At 47.7% G+C, this 24518-nt stretch overlaps 1 protein-coding gene across 3 annotated transcripts in view; it reads left to right on the top strand.

The window, feature by feature from the left end:
• LOC125757998 (endothelin-converting enzyme-like 1) overlaps positions 1-24518 on the top strand; it is a 211976-nt gene that overhangs the window by 187138 nt on the left and 320 nt on the right. The window lies entirely within an intron of this gene.

Here is a 24518-nt window from a genome sequence, read left to right on the forward strand (position 1 = left end):
AACAGAAAGCACATGTGATTTCTGTAGGATTACTTTATTTTCGCTGAACACTATTGTAATGAATGTAACAATCGTTTTCAGCGCGCTAATGCTTAAATAAAGCCTTATTATACGATTACAGAACACTTGATTTGCTGTAATCGCAGTCTATGCGTTTGTTTTAGCACTACTGCCGCAATCCAAGCCAAGTCGACTCATCAAAAAGAGACAATAAATGCTCGCCTTCACAGCGCAGCACATGTGAGACATCCTAATAACAATACAGCGGCACAGTACGACCAGCGCGGAGAGCCGCATGGCATAGCGCATGAGTTGAAGCACACGAAATCGAGTAGACGAAATCGAACCGGACGCGTTTTTGTATGCGTGAGAAAAAAAAGCAAGTGATTACTCTCTGACGCAACCGAAAGGTGCCTCAAGTGCGTAAAATACAATTTCAAGTTATACATTTTTGTTTTTAAGCAAAATGAGTCTACCTGCGAGGATTTCTTGTCATACCAGTAGATTGAGCCACATCGCCGTTGGGTGACGCTAGCGGCCATTCTTTCACGATTTTCAACATCAAGTTAAAAATATAATTCCTTTTTTATGTGGCAAACGCATGCTCGTTGCCGCTGATGTGACGAACGATCTTCTCATTTTCACCACAATCAGAAAAATTTTTCCGTGCGGTAGACAGTCCCTTTAAAGGTGATATATTACCATGCTTTGATAATTACATTTCTTATATACAACGTTTTTATATGTGCTCACAAACTAAAATAAATAAAAATAATTAAACACTAGTTCAGTAAATTAATTAAATTTATATCCTCAAAGTGGTTTTTAATGGATCTACTGACTTTTCGGAAAATCTGACGATTTTTAACTGGTTCGACTATGATTTTGTCTTGGCGCCATCTGGCAGCACTGCCCCTATATTTGGCGCCCAACATGGGGCGCCAAATATAGGGGTTCTTATATGGACCATGAACACAAGCCGCGCGTGCGAACCTGTCCCTCGTTTGGATCGCTCCGCACGCTATCGGAGTGTCAGTCACTCTCGATAGTACTACGTAGCAGCCTCAACCACGGAGAAAGAAGTATTTGAGGAGGAGAAACTGCTCGGCCGCCGAAGCGCGCGAGGGCGGCGCAATAGCGTCACGGAGGAAATGCGGTTTTCGCCGCTGCACGGTAGATGACGCTTCCGGCGTGTTGCCATCGTAGACGCGACGCATAAAAATCGTGGCTCCTGAGCAGACGACGTCTGCCGCATGCATGGGCCCCTCCCTCCTCGCTCGCATGCTGTGCGCACGCTTGCGTAGGTTGCCTTGGGAGGCAAAGTGCCCAATAGACCGATCTCACCAGACTATCTGCCCATGCGCGAGTTTCCGAGAGTGGCACTGCCGCCATCTTAGTTGTAGTTCTCGGAGCGCTGCTGGTGCGGCTGCTTGCTTCGTGTTTCAGGTATATTGGCGTTTTGCACCAATTTTTGAACGCGGTGGAAAACTGTGCCCGCACCTCCAATGTATGTTATTTTATTTCAGGTTACACTGCATCCTAGCGCTAAAAAAAAAAGAACAGTTGATAGTGCTTACATGTGACGAGGTCGTCTCGTCGGGTTGATGAGCTTGCGTCGTTTTGCTGAATAAACATTAGTAATAAAAAAAATCACGTTCCCGTCGTCATGAGAGCAAGTATCTTCTTCAGTGAACGCAAGCACGCAAGCGACACAAGCTACAGTATATCCGGAAAATAACTTGCCCAAACTGCGTAGAGCTCTCCGCTATACGACAACAGGAGAAAAGAAAAAGCCGAAGGGACGAAAAAAAAAAGCTTATTGCGCTTTTTTTTTTGTCGAGGCGACACTTTTTATGTAGACTGTGTCGTCAACGCAGGACTTCGATCACAGTAATAGGTTAAACGTGAATGAACGTAAACCGGTCGCCGTGAAGCAGGTTAGAGGCGCGTCCGCTGAACGGTGACTGGCCACTCATGCCGTTTACCAAATGTTAACATCACAAAAATCTCGTGAACGACATAATATTTCCTGCTGTACAAGGGATGGATGAGTCAGTATAAGAGATTTTGGCGACACACGCAATGCGGTGGATAAGCAGTAGCTCGCTCCGGCTGGCGGCGGCGTGCCCTCAGCCGGTGGCTCGGCGCCGGTATCGTCACTAGGCCTACCGCTTCGAAACGGCAGTGTACGGTCATAAAGAACTTCAGCTTTGCTACCGCTGTTGCCCGCTTTACGATGCGTTCACAATAATATCGCATATTTACAGGAATAGAGAAATTCCGGCGGCGGTGCGATGCCGGCACGGTCGAGTTTTCGCCGTGCGCTCCACGGCGCGAGCTGTGCACAGCATGCGGTTATAATCTTGGCTTGTATTACAGCTCTCGTTCATGCTAGACGCTTGACAGTCGTCATCGCATTTGGTGATAGGTCGGTTTAGGTCTCCCTATATATTAAAGCGATCTCTGTTGAGCCCGGAAAGGACGTTGTATCCAATCTGTCGCCGCTGGCGGCGATCGCCCCGGCAAGGGGATCGAGCTGGCGTTATATTAACTTTTGCTGTCACTGATCGGTCCATCGTTCGCGCAGCAAGGTTGTTATGACGCAATAGGGCACTGCAAAACCACAATGCATCATGCACAGGGAGTTCACAAACACGTTGAACAAGAAAGTGCGCGGTAGCTGCCTCTCTGTACGACTTCGTTGACTGTCGCACACGTTCCTGTCGGAGCTTGAAATCCTTTGAGAACACGTAAATTTTGCTTCAGGCTCCTGTTGTAGCATCCCAGCACACAGCACGTCAATCCAACCATCGCAATTCATCCAAATAAGGCAGCTAAAGCTTGTTAATGCAGCTCGCCAATGCACCAGCTGTAGGCAGCTGAACGTACCGAGTACTACAAGTACCGGCATGCACTGCGGCAGCGGTGGCGTAGTGCAACTCGCGATGATATCGGTCTATTCGTGCGAGCAAGCTGTCGCGCATTCCTTCGCGATTTGCAGGCTTTCTGTCTCTTTAGCGCGCTCAGTGGCTTTCGCGTTGTGCCGGCGGCGCTGACTTCTCGATCTCTGTGCGCGCTTTTCACGCCGCAATTGCAAATGCACGGAGAGAGAAGTATTGCTAGCTCCGTGAACAGAGAGCATTTTGCAGACTTCCACCAGTGCTCCTTTAGGGTAGGGCGGAAATGTGTCGTGCCGAACTGCAAACGTAGGTACGCATCCTGCAAAGAGAAGTTTCTAGTGACCCGGTGAGGTTGGAAGCGTGGGCTAGTGCCATACCAAGGAAAGATCGTGAGTTCGTGACTGCGTTTGCGAGAAGCACTGCTCGGAGAGTCACAGGGTCCCTTGTGCATTAGACTATAGATACGACTCGAAGGCAAAAGCCATATTCTTCAGGCGATGTATCTGTCCTGCCCCATGCAAAAGCTTTCTGCACCTAACTGCTCCGCGGAGGCAGCGCAAAGCGCCGATGACATGTGTCCCATCATGTGACGTCATCATGACGTTACTAGGACGTCGTCACAAATTTTGTCGATCTGTGACGTCATCACATGATTATGATTTTTTGCATCACCCATGTTGACGCCGCCGACGCGGGACGCCGATGCCGACGGTCAATTTTTGCGTTTGATGAGGCATTGTTGCGACCGGCCTTTGCAGGCACCGGAGGCTCGGAAGGGAGATGAAGAGGCAGCATGAAGCGACTGAAAGGAAACTTAACGTGGTTTATTTACATGGCGGGAATTTCGTTACATTACGACCATTTCGTCTTACATGAAGAACACCTTGTTACATGACGAAGATCTCGTTTCTACATGACGACGATTTCGTGCTACATGATGAAAATTTCTTTTTACATGACGACGATTTCGTGTTCAATGAGCCCACGGGTACTCATTTTAAAGCGTCTCTTTTACCCAGATCCCTAGATGGGGGAATTGCTCCAAGTTGGGACGGTCCAATCACGTCACACACAGCACTAATGAGGGCGCCACCCACACCCGCCCAGGTCAACGTTTTCTAGTGGGGCGTCGCCACCGCACTCTGCATCTGTGGCACCAAGGGGGTTCTTCCTTGCCATGTGAAGGCCGTAGGACAATGGGTCACACGCTCGGACAGCCGGGCGCAACAAAAGGTCCGCCGCTCTAAAGTACCTCACCGCTCAGTTAGCGGGACTGGTTGTAATCCGCGCTGACGCCGCTGTCTCTTCAAAGAAGGCTTGGTGACAGGAAACGATTACGGTCGACTCGTCGAACCTTGGTATCAGTGGCGTAGCCAGGGGGGGGGGGGGAGGGGCACACCGGGCCCGTGCCCTCACCCCCGAATTTTTTTTTTTTTTTGCTATGGCATACAGAGCCCAAAATGACACTTGACCACATCTGCCTGCCCGACCCCCACTTCAAATCAAGGAGGTGCCCCCCCCCCCCCCCCCGAAAAAAATTTCTGCCTACGCCCCTGCTTGGTGTGTTGGACTGCATGGCACCTCGCTTCCCGTCTCGGCAGGACAATTCAAGTGCTTAAACGGCCGTCAAGCAGCCCTTTGGCGCCTTGTTCGAAGAACAGGGAACGCCGCTTCCTCTTCGGCGCAGGACCCGATCGTAACAGCATTTAAGGTTTTCGCCTTAAAAACTGCACCTAACCTATCGAGTTCAGGTTATCAAAAATGAGAGATTTGGCGTCCTACAAGATATATCGCTCAGGTAATTTCCCTGTATGTGACACCAACTTTTTAGGGGCGAAGCTCCTTAAAGCGGCACCCGTTCGTCCCCGTCGTAGTGCGTAACCAGTCTTAACGCTAGTACCAGATCTTGACCTCCAAGGTGGTGCCGGTGGGAGATTTCTCCTGTGCGTTGTTGAACAATAAAAAATTCGCAGCGTGCGCGTTAACTAAAAGCCGAATTCTTCTGTCTCTCATTCCCCATTAGCAGCCATTGGCATGTTCCAGTAGGAAACGTTAGTAGAAGTAGAAGTGTAAGTGTTAGCTAAAAGCCGACTTCTTCTGTCTCTCATTCCCATTAGCAGCCATTGTTTACCTCCAAGGTAGTGCCTGGTGAGATTTCTCCTGTGCGTGATTAAACAATAAAAATGTTGTTCAAAACGCCGTTGATTGATGAAATAAACCAACGAAAGACGCCAGATGTTTTCTAAAAGCAAAACGAAAAGACGCCAGATGTTTCTAAAGCAAAACGAAAAGACGCCAGCTGCTTAACGAAAGACGCCAGATGTTTTCTAAAGCAATGGTTTTCTAAGCAATGAAAATTCACAGCGTACATGTAAAATTAAAGTGAGCTGCAAGTTGTCATAACTCTCATCGAACCTTTAGTATAAACGCGCCCCATCTCACATCGGTGATGATGTACTGGGCAGAATTCACGGAAGATTCACGGTTTACCGATGAACCTCCGCAGCTTCGCCCACTCATCATCATTCACTCCGTGGATATGCTGTAATTTTTTTTTTGTTAATTCACCGGAAAATATGAAGCCAGCGAGAACACACAAGAAACGCACTCACTTGGGCGTAAAACGCGAACGGCGAATCGGCGCCGAATGGCCTTGAACCGGCGAGCTTCGTCGAAGACCGCGACGCGCGCGTTTATCCTTCTCCGCTAGCGGACGACAGCGGGCGCGTCAGTGCTGTGCCCGATAGGGTGCCTTGGCACGAGACTAAAAAGCCACCTAAACATCGCCCAATGTTAGCGGTGTAACCATGCTTCATGTTGGCTACCTTGTGCTGCCGACCAAAACTAGCGCCGTGGTGTACCCAGAAATTCCCTATTCAAATTGACGACGAGAGCAACGAGAGCAGGGGGAGGTTACTCCGTATAACTCCCATAGGACGCCTTATTTCATGACGTCAGCGCTGGCAGCGCCAAACGTCCCTTCAGTTACTATCCTGGCGGCTGGGATTAAGAGACTCGAACGGCAGAATGGCGGCGCACACGGTATGCGTCGTCATGGCAACACTAACACCAGCCGCGCCTCCTCTCCTAGCTCCCTCGCGCGCGCCGGGGTTTTTTTTTTCTTTTTGTTTTGTTTGCGTGCGCGGGCTCCCTCTCCCTTTCTTTTATGACCCCCTCGTCCGCGCGCTGCGCCGCGCAGCGCGCCGGGCGCCTTTTTTTTATTGCGATAGCAATTATATGGACAGTCTCGGCTGGAAAATGTCCGTCCCCGTCGCCGTCATTCACCGTATATGTATAAGTATGTATATATATAGAAAGGCCACAAAGAAAAATAATTCGGAAATTCTTTCCGACGCGCGGAATCGAACGGGCGACCTCTCGCTTTGCAGCCCGCCGCGTTAGACGTTAAGCCACGACAGCGCCGTCTCTCAGCCTGCTAACGGCGAGCTATTTAAATACACCTTTGTAATTCAGCATGCTTTCTTAGTGGTCACATAGATGGCGCGACGTGCGCGCGTGTTGCACGCTTTAAAGATCGTCGCCCCGCCCCTGCGAACGCCGTTGCTGTTCGCTCTACAGGGCGTCGTCGCTTTCGTGCGCTTATCTCAAGGAAAGAAGGGGCGGCCGGTGGGGTGCTTCGCTTCGCTCGCTGCAGCGGCCGCGTTTGCGAAAGAAGCGCGCTGTTCAAACAGAAATAAGAAACAACTGCGACAATTAGTTCGCGCTCGTCTTGTGTGTACCTGTTCGTTTGCTTCGTGCGTCCTGCTTTATGTTTGAGCAGTGCGCTTCAAGTGTCGAGCTGTGACGCATTAGTTCGCGCTCGTCCTGTGTGCGTTCTTTTCGTGCGTCCTTTGGGCTCGAGCGATGCGCTGGCAATTTCGAGCTGCTTTCCGTTCTTCGCGTTACATTGCAATTTATTGCTATCGCAATCATTGCTTCGCCGTTGCGGCGAAACTGTGACTTTTTTTTTTTGCATCCGCTGCGCCTACTGCGCCGCGCGTTTGTTGCGCGTTTGAATGTGCGCAATTTGCAATCAGGCATTCTGCAAACACTGCAGTCGTGCAGCATGTGCCAGAACGCAAAAGAATGAATTGCACTCACAACACAAAATATCTCACAACACCGAAAACATCATTTTCACTCACAACACCGAAAATCATAATTTTCATCAAGTGTGGTGCGATACAGGCCCAGGAGATTAACACCCCGCAGGGGCGTCTGCGCAAGCAGGCGTTTGGTGTGTAGCGACACCACGGACCCGAGCTAACGGGGGGGGGGGGGTTCGACCCCCTCCCACGCCTAGCCGTACGTGGCATTGCCGTGTCCGGAGAAAAGGGGATCCTGGAGGTTGAGCTGACGCCGGGTGATTGGACCTTTAAGGCCCCCCGGCAGAGGCAACACACCCCTTTGGCCCCGGCTTCATGTAGACGGCACCCCTGGGCTGACCCACCCAGGGGAAATCGGCAGTCGCCTTTTCCTGTCTCTCTCTCCCCTATCTTCGTCTTTCTCTCTCACTTTAAATCTTTCCTGTCTACTCCTCCCTTCTCGTTACTTCCGATTTTTCCTGGCTGCAAGGGTTAACCTTGTGTAGTTACTCTCGCTTGAGTAGTTATATTAGGTTATAGCGGCACTGTACGGCTGGCGTCTGTAGCCTTATACATCTAAGTGCTTCAGCGTCCCCTAGTTGGACTTCATGGTGGGTGGCCGCCATTGCTGCCGAAACAAACAAAACTATCATGGGAACACCCTCATTTCCCCGCCTACTTGATCGTCTCCCTCAGAAGAGGGTACGCACCGAAGAACTAGCATGTTTCAACCGACCGAGAACCTCCTATCCAAAATTCCACGTAATCCATAGTGAAGCTACAGACAAACAAGCCAGATCGATTTCCCCATTTGTTGTGGCAAAGTCTCTGACCGAAGTCTTTGGGCCAGGCTACAAGGTAACGAAGATGGCTAGCGGTGACCTTCTGCTTGAACTACCTGAAAAACACCACTACGACAAACTTGGTGGTCTAGCAAACTTTGGCAACATCCCAATATCTGTTTCACCTCACCGATCAATGAATACCACACGCGGAGTCGTCTCAGAAGTAGACCTCCTTGAATTATCGGAGCAAGAACTTCTAGAAGGGTGGAAAGAACAAAATGTCACCGATGTGAAGCGAATCATAATCAGACGCGACAACAAAGAAATAGCGACGAAGCATCTCATACTAACCTTCGAATCCAGCGTTCTCCCACAAACCATTGAAACAGGATACATCAAACTAGCCGTCCGCCCGTACATCCCAAATCCGAGGCGATGCTTCAAATGCCAGCGATTCGGCCATGGTTCGCAGAGCTGCCGTGGTCAAGAAACTTGCGCAAGATGTGGAGGCCAAGGCCATCCCTCTGAAAACTGTACAAGCACACCTCACTGCGTCAATTGTGACGGCGATCATGCAGCCTACTCGCGATCCTGTCCATACTGGAAAAGAGAGAAAGACATAATCACCCTCAAGGTAAAAGAAAACATTTCTTTCCGTGAAGCCCGTAAGAGGTGCTCACCTTTTCACACCACACCCTACGCTGATGCGGCGCGCCGGGGGGCCGCGTCGCATCGGCCGCCGCCACTCCTTCGGTCTGCGCAGAGCTACCCGTCGGCTGTGGCGCCTGCCCCCACGGCGGCAGTAGTTAAGCTACACCGCCAACTCGCGAACAGGGACCGGCGACTCCAGGGCCGTCGGTTCTCAAGGCCTCGTCTCACCAAGCGAGGCCCGAAACTCGAGCCACTAGCCCGACCGTGCGGGCATCCAGTGCCTCCGAGGAGGCAATGGACACGGCATCGGCACCACTGGTGCCGAAACACCGGCGCAGTTCTCTGGACCGCGCCAAGAAAACAAAAAATCCAATAACGGGGCCGGACGATCGTCCTGCCTCCTGAAACAAAGTATTCCACTTGAACACTCCACACTTCCTTATTGTACACACTGCACCTTTGTATGATTAATATACACACACAAATATTACAGTGGAACGTCCGAGGCCTTCTTCGAAACCTCGATGACATTCAAGAACTCCTTCACGAACTCATTCTAAAAGCGCTGTGTGTGCAAGAGACATATTTAAAACCACAACACACAAACTTTCTACGAAACTACCTCATTTTTCGAAAGGACCGAGATGATGCCACGGTATCATCCGGTGGTGTAGCCATTATAGTCAACCAATCAGTAGCATGTACACATTTACCACTACAGACGTCCCTGGAGGCAGTGGCTGTTCGAGCAGTTCTAGATAAACTCATCACCATTTGCTCTCTATACATACCGCCACAATACCACCTACAAAAACAAGAATTCCAGTCCTTGGTGGATGAACTGCAGGAACCTTATTTGGTGCTTGGGGACTTAAATGCGCATAATGGTCTATGGGGTGACTCTCGCTGCGATGCGCGAGGTCGACTGATTGAACAGTTTCTCTTCTCTTCCGGCGCTTGTCTGTTCAATCGGAAAGAGCCAACATATTATAACCTCGCCAACAATACCTACTCCTCCACAGACCTCAGCATCACATCTCCATCCCTTCTTCCAGTCCTTAATTGGAAAGTTATTGGGAATCCCTACGGAAGTGACCACTTCCCAATAGAGCTAAGCGCAGCAATAACAAATCAATGTCCTCCACAGGTTCCTAAATGGCAGACCGAAACAGCCGATTGGGAACAGTTTCGAAAACTTACCCTCTTAAGCTGGACTGACATGTGTACCTTAAAGGGACCCTGAAACGGTTTTTTGAAGTTTTGTCACCGTCTAGGCAGGAGCTTCCCCAAATCATTCGCACCAGAAATTAAGCGATGCACCGTGTACCAAGGTCGCTACGGAATTTATATCTATACCCTCCTCCTCACCACTGCCTTGCACTCTCAATTCACAGACACCCTGGCATCGCCGGCGATCGCAGCGCTCTCATGAGCGCATTCGACGGTTTGAGCTTCGCTCAGTCATGGCCTCAGATATCTCGGAGGCCCAACGAAGACGAAGCTCGCGGAGTGGTTGATATCTGCTCCGACAGGTGCCGCCACACTACCAGCAGATCTTATTTTATTCTTCTGTACGGCGACTATCTGCAAAAGCATGCGGACAAACAAAAATAATTCGAGAACGATCACCGATAAGCGTAAACTCGGGCAGTGTGGTTGTGTCTTCAGGGGTGAAGTTACAGCCACAAAAACGTGGATCGTGGCGTTGAACGGATAGCGAGAGCGCGACGCTCATTGCAGCGACGAGCTGAAGGGATTCCGCTCGCCAGGTGCCTCACGAACATTGCACGATGTCGTAGCTTTGTCACCAATTGCTAGAAATTGCTAGATATGTGGTACACAACACGGCTAGGGCAATTCATTATGCCCAGATCAAGAACCCTCGAGATAAACACTCGTTCAGCTCACGTCAACACAGAGCACGTTGTAACACAGGCAGACGACGCTCGCTGCCCACAGGAGGTTCAGTGACGTGGACTGGACATATCCAATCAGATCAGCCGCCTGCGTGACGATCGCGCTTCCACGACGACGCGCACTGGAAATGGGCGGTTTGAAAACGCGTTTGGCTGAGCCGCTGTGATCGGTGGCGATTCGCAGCTTTAAAACCTTGTAATAAATTACACAGTTTACGCACAGAGCTTAAATCGGTCTGTAAATGATCCTTAGGACTTGCTCTACCGGCTCAATGTGTTCGTACAAAATCGTCAAAACCGTTTCAGGGTCCCTTTAAGTATAGAAGCTGCTGTGGACTACTTTGTAGCCTTTTTGATCGATGCTGCAAGCAAATGCATCCCACAAACAAGCGGACGGTCTCGAAAACAACGTGTCCCATGGTGGAATAATGACTGTCGAATTGCGCGAAACAAGCAAAACAAGGCATGGAGGTTGCTTCGCGATTCTCCGACAGCAGAGAACCTTATAAACTTTAAGAACATTAAGTCCCGAGGCAGGAGGACGCGCCGACAGGCTAGAAGAGAAAGTTGGCAGAAGTTTTTATCAGGCATTAGTTCATATACACATGAGGGTAAAGTCTGGAACAGGGTCACTAAGGTAGTAGGAAGACAAGCGTATTCACTTCCTCTAGTAAGCACAGAAGGTGACAGCTTGGAAGACCAGGCGAACTACCTAGGCGCACACTTCGAACATGTCTCCAGTTCCGCGCATTACTCTGAAGTCTTCCAACGGTACAAAACAAGAATAGAAAAACAGAAACTAGAGCGGAAAAGCACAAAGCACGAAGCATATAACCAACCTTTCAGCTTAGCTGAGCTGCAGGTATCACTAAGCTGCTGCAGTAATTCCGCCCCAGATTCTGACCGTGTGGTATATGAAATGTTGAAAAACCTACCTGCCGAAACGAAAAAAAACCTTACTTTCCCTTTATAATGCCATCTGGTTTTCCGGCGAGATCCCCTCGTCATGGAAAGAGGCGATTGTCATTCCTATTCTTAAACAGGGCAAAGACCCATCTTCCGTTACGAGTTACAGGCCCATCGCGCTAACAAGCTGTCTACGTAAACTTTTCGAAAAGATGATAAACCGCCGACTTATACATTTCCTGGAAACGAACAATCTACTTGACCCATACCAGTGCGGATTTCGCGAGGGCAGATCCACCATTGACCACCTGTTACGCATCGAGGCACAAATCCGTGACACATTCGCCCACAGGCAGTTCTTTCTTTCTGTGTTCCTCGATATGGAAAAGGCTTACGACACACCATGGCGCTTTGGAATACTAAGAGACCTGTCCCACCTTGGTGTACGTGGTAGAATGCTAGATATAATAGAGAGCTACTTGTCGGATCGTACGTTTCGAGTCCGGGTAGGAGATGTTCTATCAAGACCATTTCTTCAGGAAACGGGAGTGCCACAGGGTGGTGTACTTAGCTGTACACTCTTTATCATCAAAATGAATTCCTTGCGCCTCTGCATACCACGAAATATGTTTTATTGCATATATTTGTCGACGATGTACAGGTCGCTTTTAAGTCGTGCAACCTTTCGATCTGTGAGCGTCAGGTCCAGCTAGGGCTGAACAAGATCTCCAAATGGGCGGACGAGAATGGTTTCGGCCTTAATCCTCAAAAAAGCACCTGTGTCCTGTTCTCTCGAAAGAGAGGCCTTCATCCTGATCCAGATATTGACCTGCATGGCCAACATCTCTCCGTGAAGACGGAGCACAAATTCTTAGGCCTAATTCTGGATAGTAAGCTTACGTTCGTATCGCACATTAAATATTTAAAAAACAAATGCCTAAAAACAATGAATGTTCTAAAAGTGTTGTCACGCACTACGTGGGGTAGTGACAAAAAGTGTCTGTTGAATCTGTACAAAAGCCTCATACGCACTCGCCTGGACTACGGGGCAATAATCTATCAGTCGGCGACACCAAGCGCCTTGAAGATGATTGACCCTGTCCACCATCTAGGCATTCGCCTTTCTACGGGCGCCTTTCGCACCAGCCCCGTGGAAAGCCTCTACGTCGAATCGGACGAGTGGTCGCTACACCTAGAGATCTTACCTATCTTTTGTATATTTTCTGAAGGTGAACGCAAACAACGAACACCCCTCACACTCCACAATCAATGATTTGTCCAGTTCTGCTCTTTTCGACAACCGTCCTTCGGTGAGACAGCCGTACTCACTTCGTGTGAGGGCTCTAGCTGAAGAAATGGGTGTGCCAATTCTCGAACACTCTCTAATGGCTCCCGCTCCACATCTCCCGCCGTGGCAGTGGCAGCTTATAGATTGTGATGTTTCTTTCGTGGAAGTTACCAAGCACGCGCCACTTGCACATATCCGTACACACTTCCTCGAACTACAGCATAAATACACGTGTCCAGAATTCTTTACAGATGCCTCAAAGTCCCATACTTCTGTGTCGTACGCAGCGGTTGGTCCATCCTTTTCCGATTCCGGTATTCTGCACCCAAACTCAAGTAACTTCACAGCGGAAGCTTACGCGATACTTGCGGCCGTTAAGCACATAAAACAATCAAAACTACAAAAGGCAGTTATCTACACGGATTCCCTAAGCGTGGTAAAAGCTTTAAAAACTCTGAAAAAACACAAAAACCCTGTCCTTGTCTCGCTATACTCTCTTCTATGCACGATCTACACACTCGAACAACATGTCGTAGTGTGCTGGGTGCCAGGGCACCGCGAGATTGCAGGCAACGTGTTGGCGGATCACCTAGCAGCATCCGCCCACGAAAACAGTCTCAATACACTCATAGCTATTCCCCCACTAGACTTAAAACCCTTCCTCAAAAGAAAGCTCAGGGCCTTTTGGCAGACCACATGGGATATGCAGACAAGAAATAAGCTACACGTTATCAAACCGCATCTAGGTAATTGGCCGCCGGTATCGAAGTCACGCTACACAGAAGTTACACTCTGCAAACTTAGAATTGGCCACACATACAGTACACATTCATACCTTTTGTCCGGAGGCGATCCGCCTTTGTGTGATCACTGTGGCGATCCCCTAACTGTACTGCACACCCTACTGCAATGCACCCCCCGCCACGGTGGTCTAGTGGTTATGGCGCTCGACTGCTGACCCGAAGGTCGCGGGATCGAAGCCCGGCCGCGGCGGCTGCATTTTCGATGGGGGCGAAAATGCTTGAGGCCCGTGTACTTAGATTTAGGTGCACGTTAAAGAACCCCAGGTGGTCTAAATTTCCGGAGCCCCCCACTTCGGCGTCTCTCATATTCATATCGTGGTTTTGGGACGTTAAACCCCAGATATTGTTATTAATATTACTGCAATGCACGGAACTAGACGCTCTCAGGAAAAAGCATTTTTCATCAATATACCTGCAGTTCCCACTCAATCCCAGTATGTTCATTGGCAGAGAACCACTTTTTAAATATCAGTCTCTCTTCGAATTTTTAAAGGATGTACATAACTTCAACGTTATTTTTCCAGGCGCTCCGTAGCGCGGCCTCATGACTGAGGCTGCTGCTGCGGTTTCTATCAAAGGAAGCACCTGCCTCCCGGCCTTTGGGCTCAAAGGCCTTGAGGAGGCATTCTTGCTGTCATCCCGCTCTCACTTGTAGATATCATGCTCACTCGTCATTTATCCTACACCCGTAGATCACACCACTTGTCACGGCCATAATTTTATACTCTATACACATCTTTTACGCTTCTTTAAAGCGCGTGATTTTAGGCCTCTATACAGCCACAATACACCCGGTCATCGTAATCATTGGTCATCGCTAACACCACATAACAGACATGGCGCTCTTTGGCCACCCATGGCCCTTGCGCCACAAAACCCCACTAATCCAGGAGATTAACAGAAGTTATCAACAGGAGATTAACATACACGTGTTCATGATCACTAAACAACATGAAAGTTCTCGGCGAAGAACTTAAAGAACAGTGGAATAAAAAACAGAACATAACACTAGGGCACATATTCAAAAACACAATTTTTATACTGACAAAAGTGCAGAACAGCTTCTGATATATGCGCACGATATTGCACAAAATTATCATAACTAACAAAATTGAACATTCCTGGAATGCAAAAACAAGGAAAGCAGTTGAAATACCTAAAAATAGAATAATAATGTAAATATCATTTTAAAGATGTCAAAATGAACTCCACATATAACACAACTAATATTGGCCGCACTTTATTGACTACATTTACAAAAACGTTGATTTTCATATAACTATAGTGATGATAAACGCCGAGAAAATGAACGACTGATATCGGATGATTCGTGGCATCTCTTCTTGAAATGCGCCGATTCTGCAATTCTTCAGCTTTTCTCTGGGCGCACCGATCAGCTGTGTTGCGTTCCGAAATACACCCTGAAGAAAAGGGCAAGTTTCAATCAGATAAAGAGCGCCGTCGACTCGTGCAAAAGTGAACTCGTTTGTTCGTCTCAGAGCAGCACTAGTTTTCATACATCTACCTAATGTCTCACAAACGTGGTTATAGGCGATGACGAGTAATTAACCGGAGACAAATGCAAAGCACACACTCAAACACGCGGTTCTGTAAGAGTTGTAAACCTGTAACTATAGTTACGTCGCATGGGTTTCATGTCCGCTGCTTGTTCGTATAACGATTTAAACGCAGCATCGTGCCCTTTTCAAATCAGTCATTTTTGAAAACATTAACTGAAGCCGCAATGCAGAGAACAGCTACTCGGTATGGACGTGAATTCAAATTGACACAATGAAGACCGCGACTCAAAGGGCACGCTCACCTGTCGTTCTTTTGGGGGCCGGCACATATATTCCGGGACTTGTTCTGGAAGTATTCGAGCAACAAAGCACTATGCACGAACAGCGCGAGTCGTAAAACATCGCGTCGCACAAGCACACAGCGAGCGAGCACCAAAACGGACGCGCGACGGCTAACACATGCCTTACCAACTCCAGACACGAAACTTTCTAACGGATTTCAAAGTCGGCGGCGCCAGCAAGGCGGCGGAAAGCGCGCCTCCCGCAGGAAAGGGAGTTGATCCCACCAGAGAGGGGGTTGAAGAGAGTTGGGAGGAAAGAGACGGAACGCAGATTTTAACACTGATCCCAGTCAATGGATGGCGCGTCAATTTGCCATACCGGTCACGTGGGTTTCTTTCACTAGCCTGACGAGAGGCCCAGTTGAAACTTGAAGTTAGAGGCTTAGAGGCACTTGATGGCGTGTCTCCTTTAAAGATTTTGTGTAGCTGTGTCATGCTTTGTTGTGTTACCTCGCGAGTGTTCGCTTAGGAGTGACTGAGATTGCTAAGACTGCCAGCAGCCTCAATTACGACGTCATCGACTCTGAGCATGAGTTGACACTCACAAATGATAAGGGCGCGCACCTTCCTGCGCACTGTGCAGTGTGTGGCTGTGTACCTTTGTTTGCTCGTTTGAAGGTACTGGGACGAAGCAGAGAAACGGTTGCACGCGAACTGTTGGAGGCGTTCTACATGAAAAAGAAGGGCGCAGATTGCGTCAGCCAGACGTCAGTGTGCTTGCGGGAGCGGGAATTTCAATTGCTTTGCCGCAGTATGCAGTAGATGTTCTGATGATTAGCTTTGTGATGTGTGCGCAGGCGCGCTGGTGACGTACGCTCTCTATATTTTCCCCCAATTCTTTCGTAATAAAATCAGTTGGTAGTGAGCGCCCGTCCCGTCTTCTTGTCTCTTGTGTCCCGTCTTTTTCGCGCTCTGCTTTTATTTGTAGACTCTGCTGTCAGTTTGGATGAAGCGCGAAAGACAGGGACAGAAAAGGCACACATACAACCACACACTGCGCTACGTGTGGGTTGTTGAACCAGCTAGCCAACAAGTTCACTCTTCGTGGTATCAGTGGTGTTCCGATCCTTGTTAAGCTTCACCGCTGCACAGTGGCGTTATGCGAAGAAAACTAAACGTCACGCTGTGAAGCTCTAGCCCTTCGTGGCCGAGAAGGGTTCGCTGCCGCAAAGTGGTTGATAAAACATTTACGGCTTCGAAGCAACTTAAAGGAATCAGTCATCTCATGAGACTGTCCGAGACGTGTGAATATTAAAGCTTACAGGCGTATTTTCCATTTGTAATAATTGATATATCGAACTATTTCGCGATCCCCTTCGAATCCGATGTGTCCGATGGTCGTCAAGTGAGGTGAAACTTGAGCCACCCGAGAGCGTGCGTTCCGTTAAAATGTCTGTGTATGCCCTGCTTTATGTTACCTCGCGAGTGTTCGCTTGAATTTATACAGATTGTTAAGACTATCAGCAGCGCTAAGAAATCCATCATCTGCGCATTTATTTGACCTGAAATGTAGCAGCTGGCGTTTGAAGTAGGCATCCGTAGCGGCACCTCGTCGCAATTGTGCAGCAAGTTCACTATGCGATCACGCTACAGGCCACCTGATTCATTGGTATCTTGTTATAATCTCTGTTGGCATAATTAAGTTTCTCCATGACACTATTCCAAGAAGTGGCTTGCTCTGTAGATCTAATGTAGAGGGTTGCTGCAGGTAGAAGAATTGAAGAAACCTTTGCTATGCACTTGCGCATTTATTAGACGTTTGGGTGCTCGTACGGTGACTGGAGACTGCGTGGGCGCCTTTTTTTGTAATCAAAGAAGACAAAGCATCAGGTAACGTATGTGGCAGTTACGATTTCCCTGCTAGTGGGCTTCGCTGCACAACGAATCGTCGATGCACAGTACATGCTTTGTGGCATAACACAGTTGCAATGCCATAAAGCTGACTATAGTGAATCTGTCATCTTGTAGCACGTATATATAATGTAAATATACAGGGTGTTTCAAGAAATGTGTCCAACCTTCTCAAAAAATCAGGAAAATGCGATATTTGCTTGGGGCTTTCAGAATTGCTTTTTCCGTAGCGGCAGGAATCTTAAGGTAGTTAAGGACATCATTTAGGACAGTAATTAAGAAAGTTACATTAATTAACATTTTAGTTAGTGGAGTTAGGTGATTGTGTCAAATGGGAGAATTGAAGTTCTTCATGCGAGGAACCCATCCGAGCTTTGATATTTCGAAAAAGCGTCCTCTAGTAATTGTTGTGGCGTAATGAAATTACACGAAATGCAACGGCTTTAAACGGCGAAAGCCATCGAATTCGGTTGAATTTCATTACTTCGTAATTATTACTAGAGGCCGCTTTTTCGAAATCTCAATGCTGTGATGAGTTACTGGCCCGAAGAACTTCAATTCCCCAATTTGACTCAGTCACCTAACTCCGCTAATTAAAAAGTTAATTAATTTTACTTTCTTAATTACTGTCTCAAGTCATGTCTCTAACCATCTTAAGATGCCTAGCGCTACAGAAAAAGTCATTCACTCATTTTGGACGTCTCAGAAGAATATGGCAGTTGCGTTCTTCCATGTTTCTGTTTAGGTTTCGCCATTGAATTTGGTTGAATTTCATTACTTCGTAATTATTACTAGGTGCCACTTTTTCGAAATATCAAAGTTGGGTTGCGTTTCTGGAATGAAGAACTTCAATTCTCCCATTTGACACAACCACCTAACTCCACTAATTAAAATGTTAATTAATTTAGCTTTTTTAATTACAGTCCCAAATAATTTCTTTAACTATCTTAAAATCCCTGCTACTACAGAAAAACTAATTCTGAAGGCAGCAATGAAATATCGCATTCTCATGATTTTTTGAGAAGGTTGGACACATTTCTTGAAACACCCTGTATAGTGCATAGAATCCAAGAGGCAGTGCAAGCATGGCGTAAACAAGCAGGGTACGAGTCAAAGTATGGGCGGTGTGCGCAGCACAAATTTCTTTGCGTTCCACAACGAAGGAATTGTTTTGTAAGTTTTACCGCTACACAGGGGTGTAATGCGACGAAAACTAAATGCCACGCTGTGAAGCTTGCTACCTGAAAGAGTATCGCCAAGTTCCTTATACTTAGTATGTATCAAGACATGTACCAACTATATTTAAGCTTCAGACAGGCATTTTATGCATTTTTAATCACGGGTATATCGAACTATTTAGCGATGCCCTTTGATTCCGATCTATACGAGTTTTAATGTATATACACTTAGCCGACAGTGTGCATTCGTAACACATTGGTCGGTTCAGCGAAGCATTATGTGGTGAGGAGCATTGATTTTCCTGGCGTAAACAAATACTTTTTTTATTATATGATATTTAGGAGATGGTGCTTCTGTATAGCACCAGCTATTCCTTTTCACTGATGATAGGATATGTGAAAAGCACAGCAATGAAAAAAATATATTTTATAAAGAACAGCTAGGCAGAGTTCATATAAGTCCGTATACAACAGAAAAAAGTTATTCACAATGGTGTTTCATATATCTGCTTGATACAGCACGCATGCGATGGGAGCCATGTGTGCATATGCGACATATATCGGTTGAGGATGGCCTAGATCGCCACAAGCATTTGTTTAAAACAAGCAATAATATTGATTATTCGGTGACTATCACGGAATATTGGAGCTAAACGTTTTGCTAAGGCACCTTTTGGGAAAATCTGGCTTTTATGGAACAACAAAACAAGGCCCAAACAGCAGCTCATAGGAATATATAGCACGCTAGCTGTTCCGATCATGTCTCAAACTTCGTCGTCCAAAAAGAACCAGCTTCGTAAACTTATGCGCTTGATACGCCAGCAAGGTTAACACAAAAATGAAACCTAATGCACGGTGTGGCTATGCCTGCGCAGTGATCTCAGTGAGCTGAAACAAAACTGATTCCCCCTCCTTGCGAACTGCGTGCCCCGTAGTCAAAAAGTGGCCCTTCCCAAAGAAAGCAGCAAGTATAGCACCTTAATTCGTGCGTCCATTAAATCGAGCCACCTGCATTTCCATGGTTAAATCGCATGATAAACGTGTCCCACGCACGTAGAGCCACGGGACTAGGCTATGTACATCTCGCTTGGAATTTCCTAGGGGCAGCACCAAAAAGTGGTCTGGCAACGCGGGCATGTTTTGGTGGCTTTTGTGAGGACAGCCGCGTCGTCTGCTACGGCGGCCGCCATTCCCATCCCATCTAGGCAGCAGGAATCCCATCGCAGCTAGGCAGCATGCGAAACGCGCCACACAACGCGCTTGCGGTACGCCGATACGTCCGGAAATAAGTGCAAGGTGGCGAGTTTTTCCTTCTTCATTCCATTTTTGATGCTTGGACAGCCTTTAGTGCTGTTGTTGCCTAAATCTTTAATAAAGGAGCACTGACACAAAATTTCGAAGGCGAGATAACGCGTGTGATGGATTTATGTGGACACACACGCATCATCTACGAAATATCAACAGATAATAATGCCTAGAACATATTTAAAATCACGTTTAAAGTGCGCGTCGCCCCACTCCACGCGAAACGCGCCTTCGGTGTCATAGTAAACAACCAACGGCCACCTGCGTCACGAGTTTGTGTTGGCTGCCACGATTGCTGCGGGCTATCTCTCCCACTGACTCCTAGCAGACCTTTTCAACGGAAAGAAAGGGAGACTTGCACGGGAGTACAAAGGCTGATGTCCTCGCCTCGGCAGGGCATCTTGGGGGAATCACGCATATTGACAACGCCTCGGAGGGCATTGTAGCAGCACCAGGAAGCCTTCGTTGAAAAGAGTCGTCGACGCGGTGCTCATGCGCACGCGGTTTTGTGTGCTCACGTAGCCTGCTATGCTTACACAGCCACCACTCTGGGTCCTGCCTCTCTCGGCGCTCTCTGAAACCGAAACTGCGACTGGGCGCTATAAAACCATCTCCAAATAATTAACGGTTGCGCGCTCGAGCAAACGAGCTTTCCAGCCGTGATAAGTGGGTCGTTAACTACCTATCGCAACAGAAAAAACAAGATGCAAAATTTTGGTGTCAGTGCCCCTTTAAGGGAGCGTGTAATTCATGTAAACTGACAGCATGTGTATGTGGTATGCACTAGAGGTAGACGTATACATGTTGAAAACGAATCCTTTTCCTTACGCCGGAAACGACATTCATTATACAGTTAAGTTTAATGCCTTACTTAGTTTTCTCGTAAACGCTGCATTACAAAAACACAAATAATCGTTGAAAGTATTTATATACATGTCAGCAGCAACAGCTGTATGTGTATCTCAACCCACACATTTTAGCGTTGCGAAGCTATCTAAGCGCGAATAAGGTGGCTTATTTTGCTGAGTTTACAAACAATTTACTCGTTTATTATAAATGACATCATACATATTGTACACAGGATAAAGGGCCGAGGGCCAGTGTGGTGCAAATATTCTGCTATAATGAAATGTAAGCGTCTTTATCATTATTATAGCGGACATTTCTTGCTCACCACATGTGGCCGCATTTGTATCGGCATCGGAGTTCTTATCAAAACAATGAATACGTTGTTGTGTAGTATGCCATAAAACTTTGCATAAGCGCAGTATATGTGCGTTATCCCTTTTTTTGTACCTGCAGCTTTTCTTTTTTGCATGCCCAATCGCATGCACATGTTATTGAGTGTTTCCAATACTGTCTTGCATTCTGCACGGCAGATCCACTGCGTCCCTTGTTTGTCTCTTTTATATTATCTTTTATAATATCTCTTTGTTTGTCTCTTTTATAATAATATCTGGGTTTTACGTGCCAAAACCACGATATGATTATTATGCACGCCGTAGTGAAGGGCTCCATGAATTTTGACCATCTGGTATTCTTTAACCTGCACTTCCATCGCACAGTACACGGGCTTCTAGCATTACACCTCCAACGAAATGAGACCGCCGCGGTCGAGATCGAACCCGCGATTTTCGGGTCAGCAGCCGATTACCGTAACCACTATACCACCGAGGCGGACGTTTTTTCGTTTTTTTTTTTTTAAGGCGAAAGCTTTGAATGTCTCAACAAACGCGAAATTTGACCGTCGGCGCTGGCGTTCGATTCGCGGCGTCGGGGACAAGTGATGCAAAAAAGTCATGGTCACGTGATGACGTCACTATATGACGTCATCGTGACGTCACAAATTTTGGCGTGGCGTCACATGATGCTGTCGTTACATGACGTCGTAGCTTGGCCAAACAAAAGTGGGCAGATCACGGAGGCAGTGAAAAGCCAGGTGAGCCACCTCCGATCCTGGAGGCAATGCAAAACCACGCTAGGTGCGCAAGGCTTTCGGTGGATGGCGGGACAGGATTAATCCATCGACTGTGAAGAAGACGATGGCTTTCGCCTTCGAGTCGTCTTAAGTTAATGCAAAAATGACCCCGTGAGTTTTTATTGTATCAACTGGTTTTCCATGAGGTACTCATTGTGCAACTTCACTTTGTTTCTTGTATTTTTTTAGTGACACGGCGGGTCTACTGTACACAATGCTGTCCCGTCGTCTTCTTTGTAATGACGCTTCGCGAGTGCTGTTTGTATGCGCACTTCTGTATGAGCCTTCACGGCATATATTATAAATAAATAAATAAATAATGCTTGCTAAAATAATTTAATACTGAGTTTGTGTGCGTGCGTGTTATTACTAACCACCTTTTAATATCCAGTGTACAGGTCATTTATTTGTGCACATTGATGCTGTGCTGGCAGAAGCAATTACACAAATAAAGTGCTCCATGGCAGAATTTGCTGAGGACTGCCATTAGTCGCTTCACAGTGATCGTGAATGCTTAAAAAATCAAGAACTGCGTAATGATTCAAGACAGGACAAAAAGGTAACCTAGAAACGCAGAAACAGTGAAGAATAAAAAAGATTTAACTGCACACTTACATACATGGCATCAGACAGCACAGAAGGCGTACTTAAACCACGGAAAGGAATATAGAAAACAAGAACCCGCCGTGGTTTTCTAGTGGTTATGGTGCTCGATTGTTGACCCGAAGGTCACGGGATCGAATCCCGGCCGCAGCGGCCCCATTTCCATGGAGGCGAAACGCCAGAGGCCCGTATACTTAGATTTAGGTGCACGTTAAAGAACAGATGGTCTAAATTTCCGGAGCCCTCCACTACGGCGTCTCTCATAATCATATCGTGGTTTTGGGACGTAAATTGCACAAATAAATATTATTAGAAAAAAAGAAGGATATCATCTACAGACAAACACGCATAATGTATTTCATTATAATTTCGCATCACAAAAAATAGCGAAAGCAAAAATCAAAGGCAGATACAGGACCAACCAAGTGCAGTAAGGAACGTTTTCGAAGTAAACAGCAGGATTCATACACACGTGAACCAAAATCTTTTAAGCATACAGCTGGTTGACATCAGTGCGCCCATTTCTTATGCAAGGCTGACGCCGGCACAAGTTTTGCTTGCATGTCAATTCGAAATACTAGCTGGAAGCTTACGCTGCAAATGGATGATGTTCGCCGAATGCCACTTGTCGCGTCTGATTTTTACTGTCCAAAGAAACCTTCTTTTCGGGTCTCTTGGAAAATATACAGCTTCCAGTGTTTCTGAATGATTGGTGCACTGCGGTATACGCTACATCCGGCCATGGTGACGGTAGCGAGCACATAAAACTGGAGGGAAACGAGCACCGACCTAACAACAGCACGCGCGCAACGAACAAGTGACCGGGCGGGGGATTCAAAATGGCGGCCACGCTGCCGCCAAGGCCGAGAAGGCGGCATCTGCCCTATTAAAAGCTGACACCACTCTAAGCGGGGGCGTGCGCATCGAGGCACTCTAGTGCCCGATTCCGTGACTTTATCAGGACGCCTGAGCGAGCGCAGTTTCGCCTCCTCAAGGATTCTTGCTCCGTGGCCCTAACAGTCAGAGCTGTGACCCTCTATCCCGCGGTTCGCGTTGAGTCGCGACCGCGGCGGGTTTCAGGCCAGTGGGGAGAGAGAGAAGCCTTTCAACTGAAGGTGTTTATTCACCTCAGATGCATATCTGCCAATTGCAACAAATACAGTAGCACATCAAGTTGACATAACACCTCAGCGGCGGAGTGTTCCGCACTACTGGGGGAAACAACCGTTAACAAAAGCAAGCACTCGTCGAGGGAGTGATGACTGTTCATCTCACCTCGCGTGGCTTTTGCACTCCGGCCCGGGGCGGTAGGTCGCACTCCATGGCCGGAGCACTAGAGGGGCTGATGGCGGCGGCGGTGCTCACGGCTTGGGTCCAATGTGGTCAGTCACACCTCCCAAGACCGAAAGATCCCGAGGGTCGACTCGAGGCCCCCGAGAAAGCGACGCGCGTTCCTCGGGTTGAGAGGAGGAACCTCCCCACAAAAGGGAAAGGGGGGGAACGGGGCGTCTCGGCTGCAGAATGAGCACAGTGCGCGAAGGGCAGCGGGGCTGGCAAAATGCCCCCTTACCCCTTACCCCTCTCGCCGCTGCGCGCGTAAATATATCATGTGCCGAGGCGCCGCGTTGGAGACACTGGGTTGCGCATGCAACCCCACAAACTGCACCCGGGAACGAAACTTGAGGCTAAATTGTGTTCATATGAGCGCCAATATTGAAAATAGACACTTATAGGCATTTGTAACCATTTAGGCGCGAACGCCAAAAATAGGCACTATAAAAACACTATAAATGCCCTTCTTAACCTCGAATTCATGTTCATATATCAATATGGCGTGATAGGAGCGCAAGGAACAAAATAGGCATTTGCCTAAAATCCGGTTCTATATAAGTATTGTCGAATGGCAGAGGGATATTGTAGACCACATAAACGCGAACGCGTACACGTTGAAGCTTATGTCGTATGCAGCATGCAAACCCTCATTTGGGAGTCATACGCTGTCCATGTGTGCTTCTTTGCCATTTGATTTATATTTTGCACTGTACAAGTCAATTCAAGACGAAACACTACCGCCCTAGCTTCAGTAACGTAATTTTAAGTGGTTTTGATTAACACAAATTACACATACTGAAAGAATGAAGCAGTCAAAAGGAGAAAAGCGTAATCGTAGTAGAAATTTCATTATATAATCACATGATTTCTGTATTGAAGGAAAGCTTCGCCCCAGTTGTTGACTTTCCTGTGTGCAGCCGACAATGACCACTGTCGAAAGTGGAGTCGATGCGCCTATGGCTGCCGATGGCCTTCTTGTGGGTCCGGTGGTTTTTTGCATCTATTCCACGGCGATTTCTCGTGTACCCTAGCTTGTGCAGCCTCCTTTCACTCTTCCTTGACAGGGTTCGCATGGA

This window comes from Rhipicephalus sanguineus, chromosome 4, assembly GCF_013339695.2.
Source record: "Rhipicephalus sanguineus isolate Rsan-2018 chromosome 4, BIME_Rsan_1.4, whole genome shotgun sequence".
Classification (NCBI taxonomy): domain Eukaryota; kingdom Metazoa; phylum Arthropoda; class Arachnida; order Ixodida; family Ixodidae; genus Rhipicephalus; species Rhipicephalus sanguineus.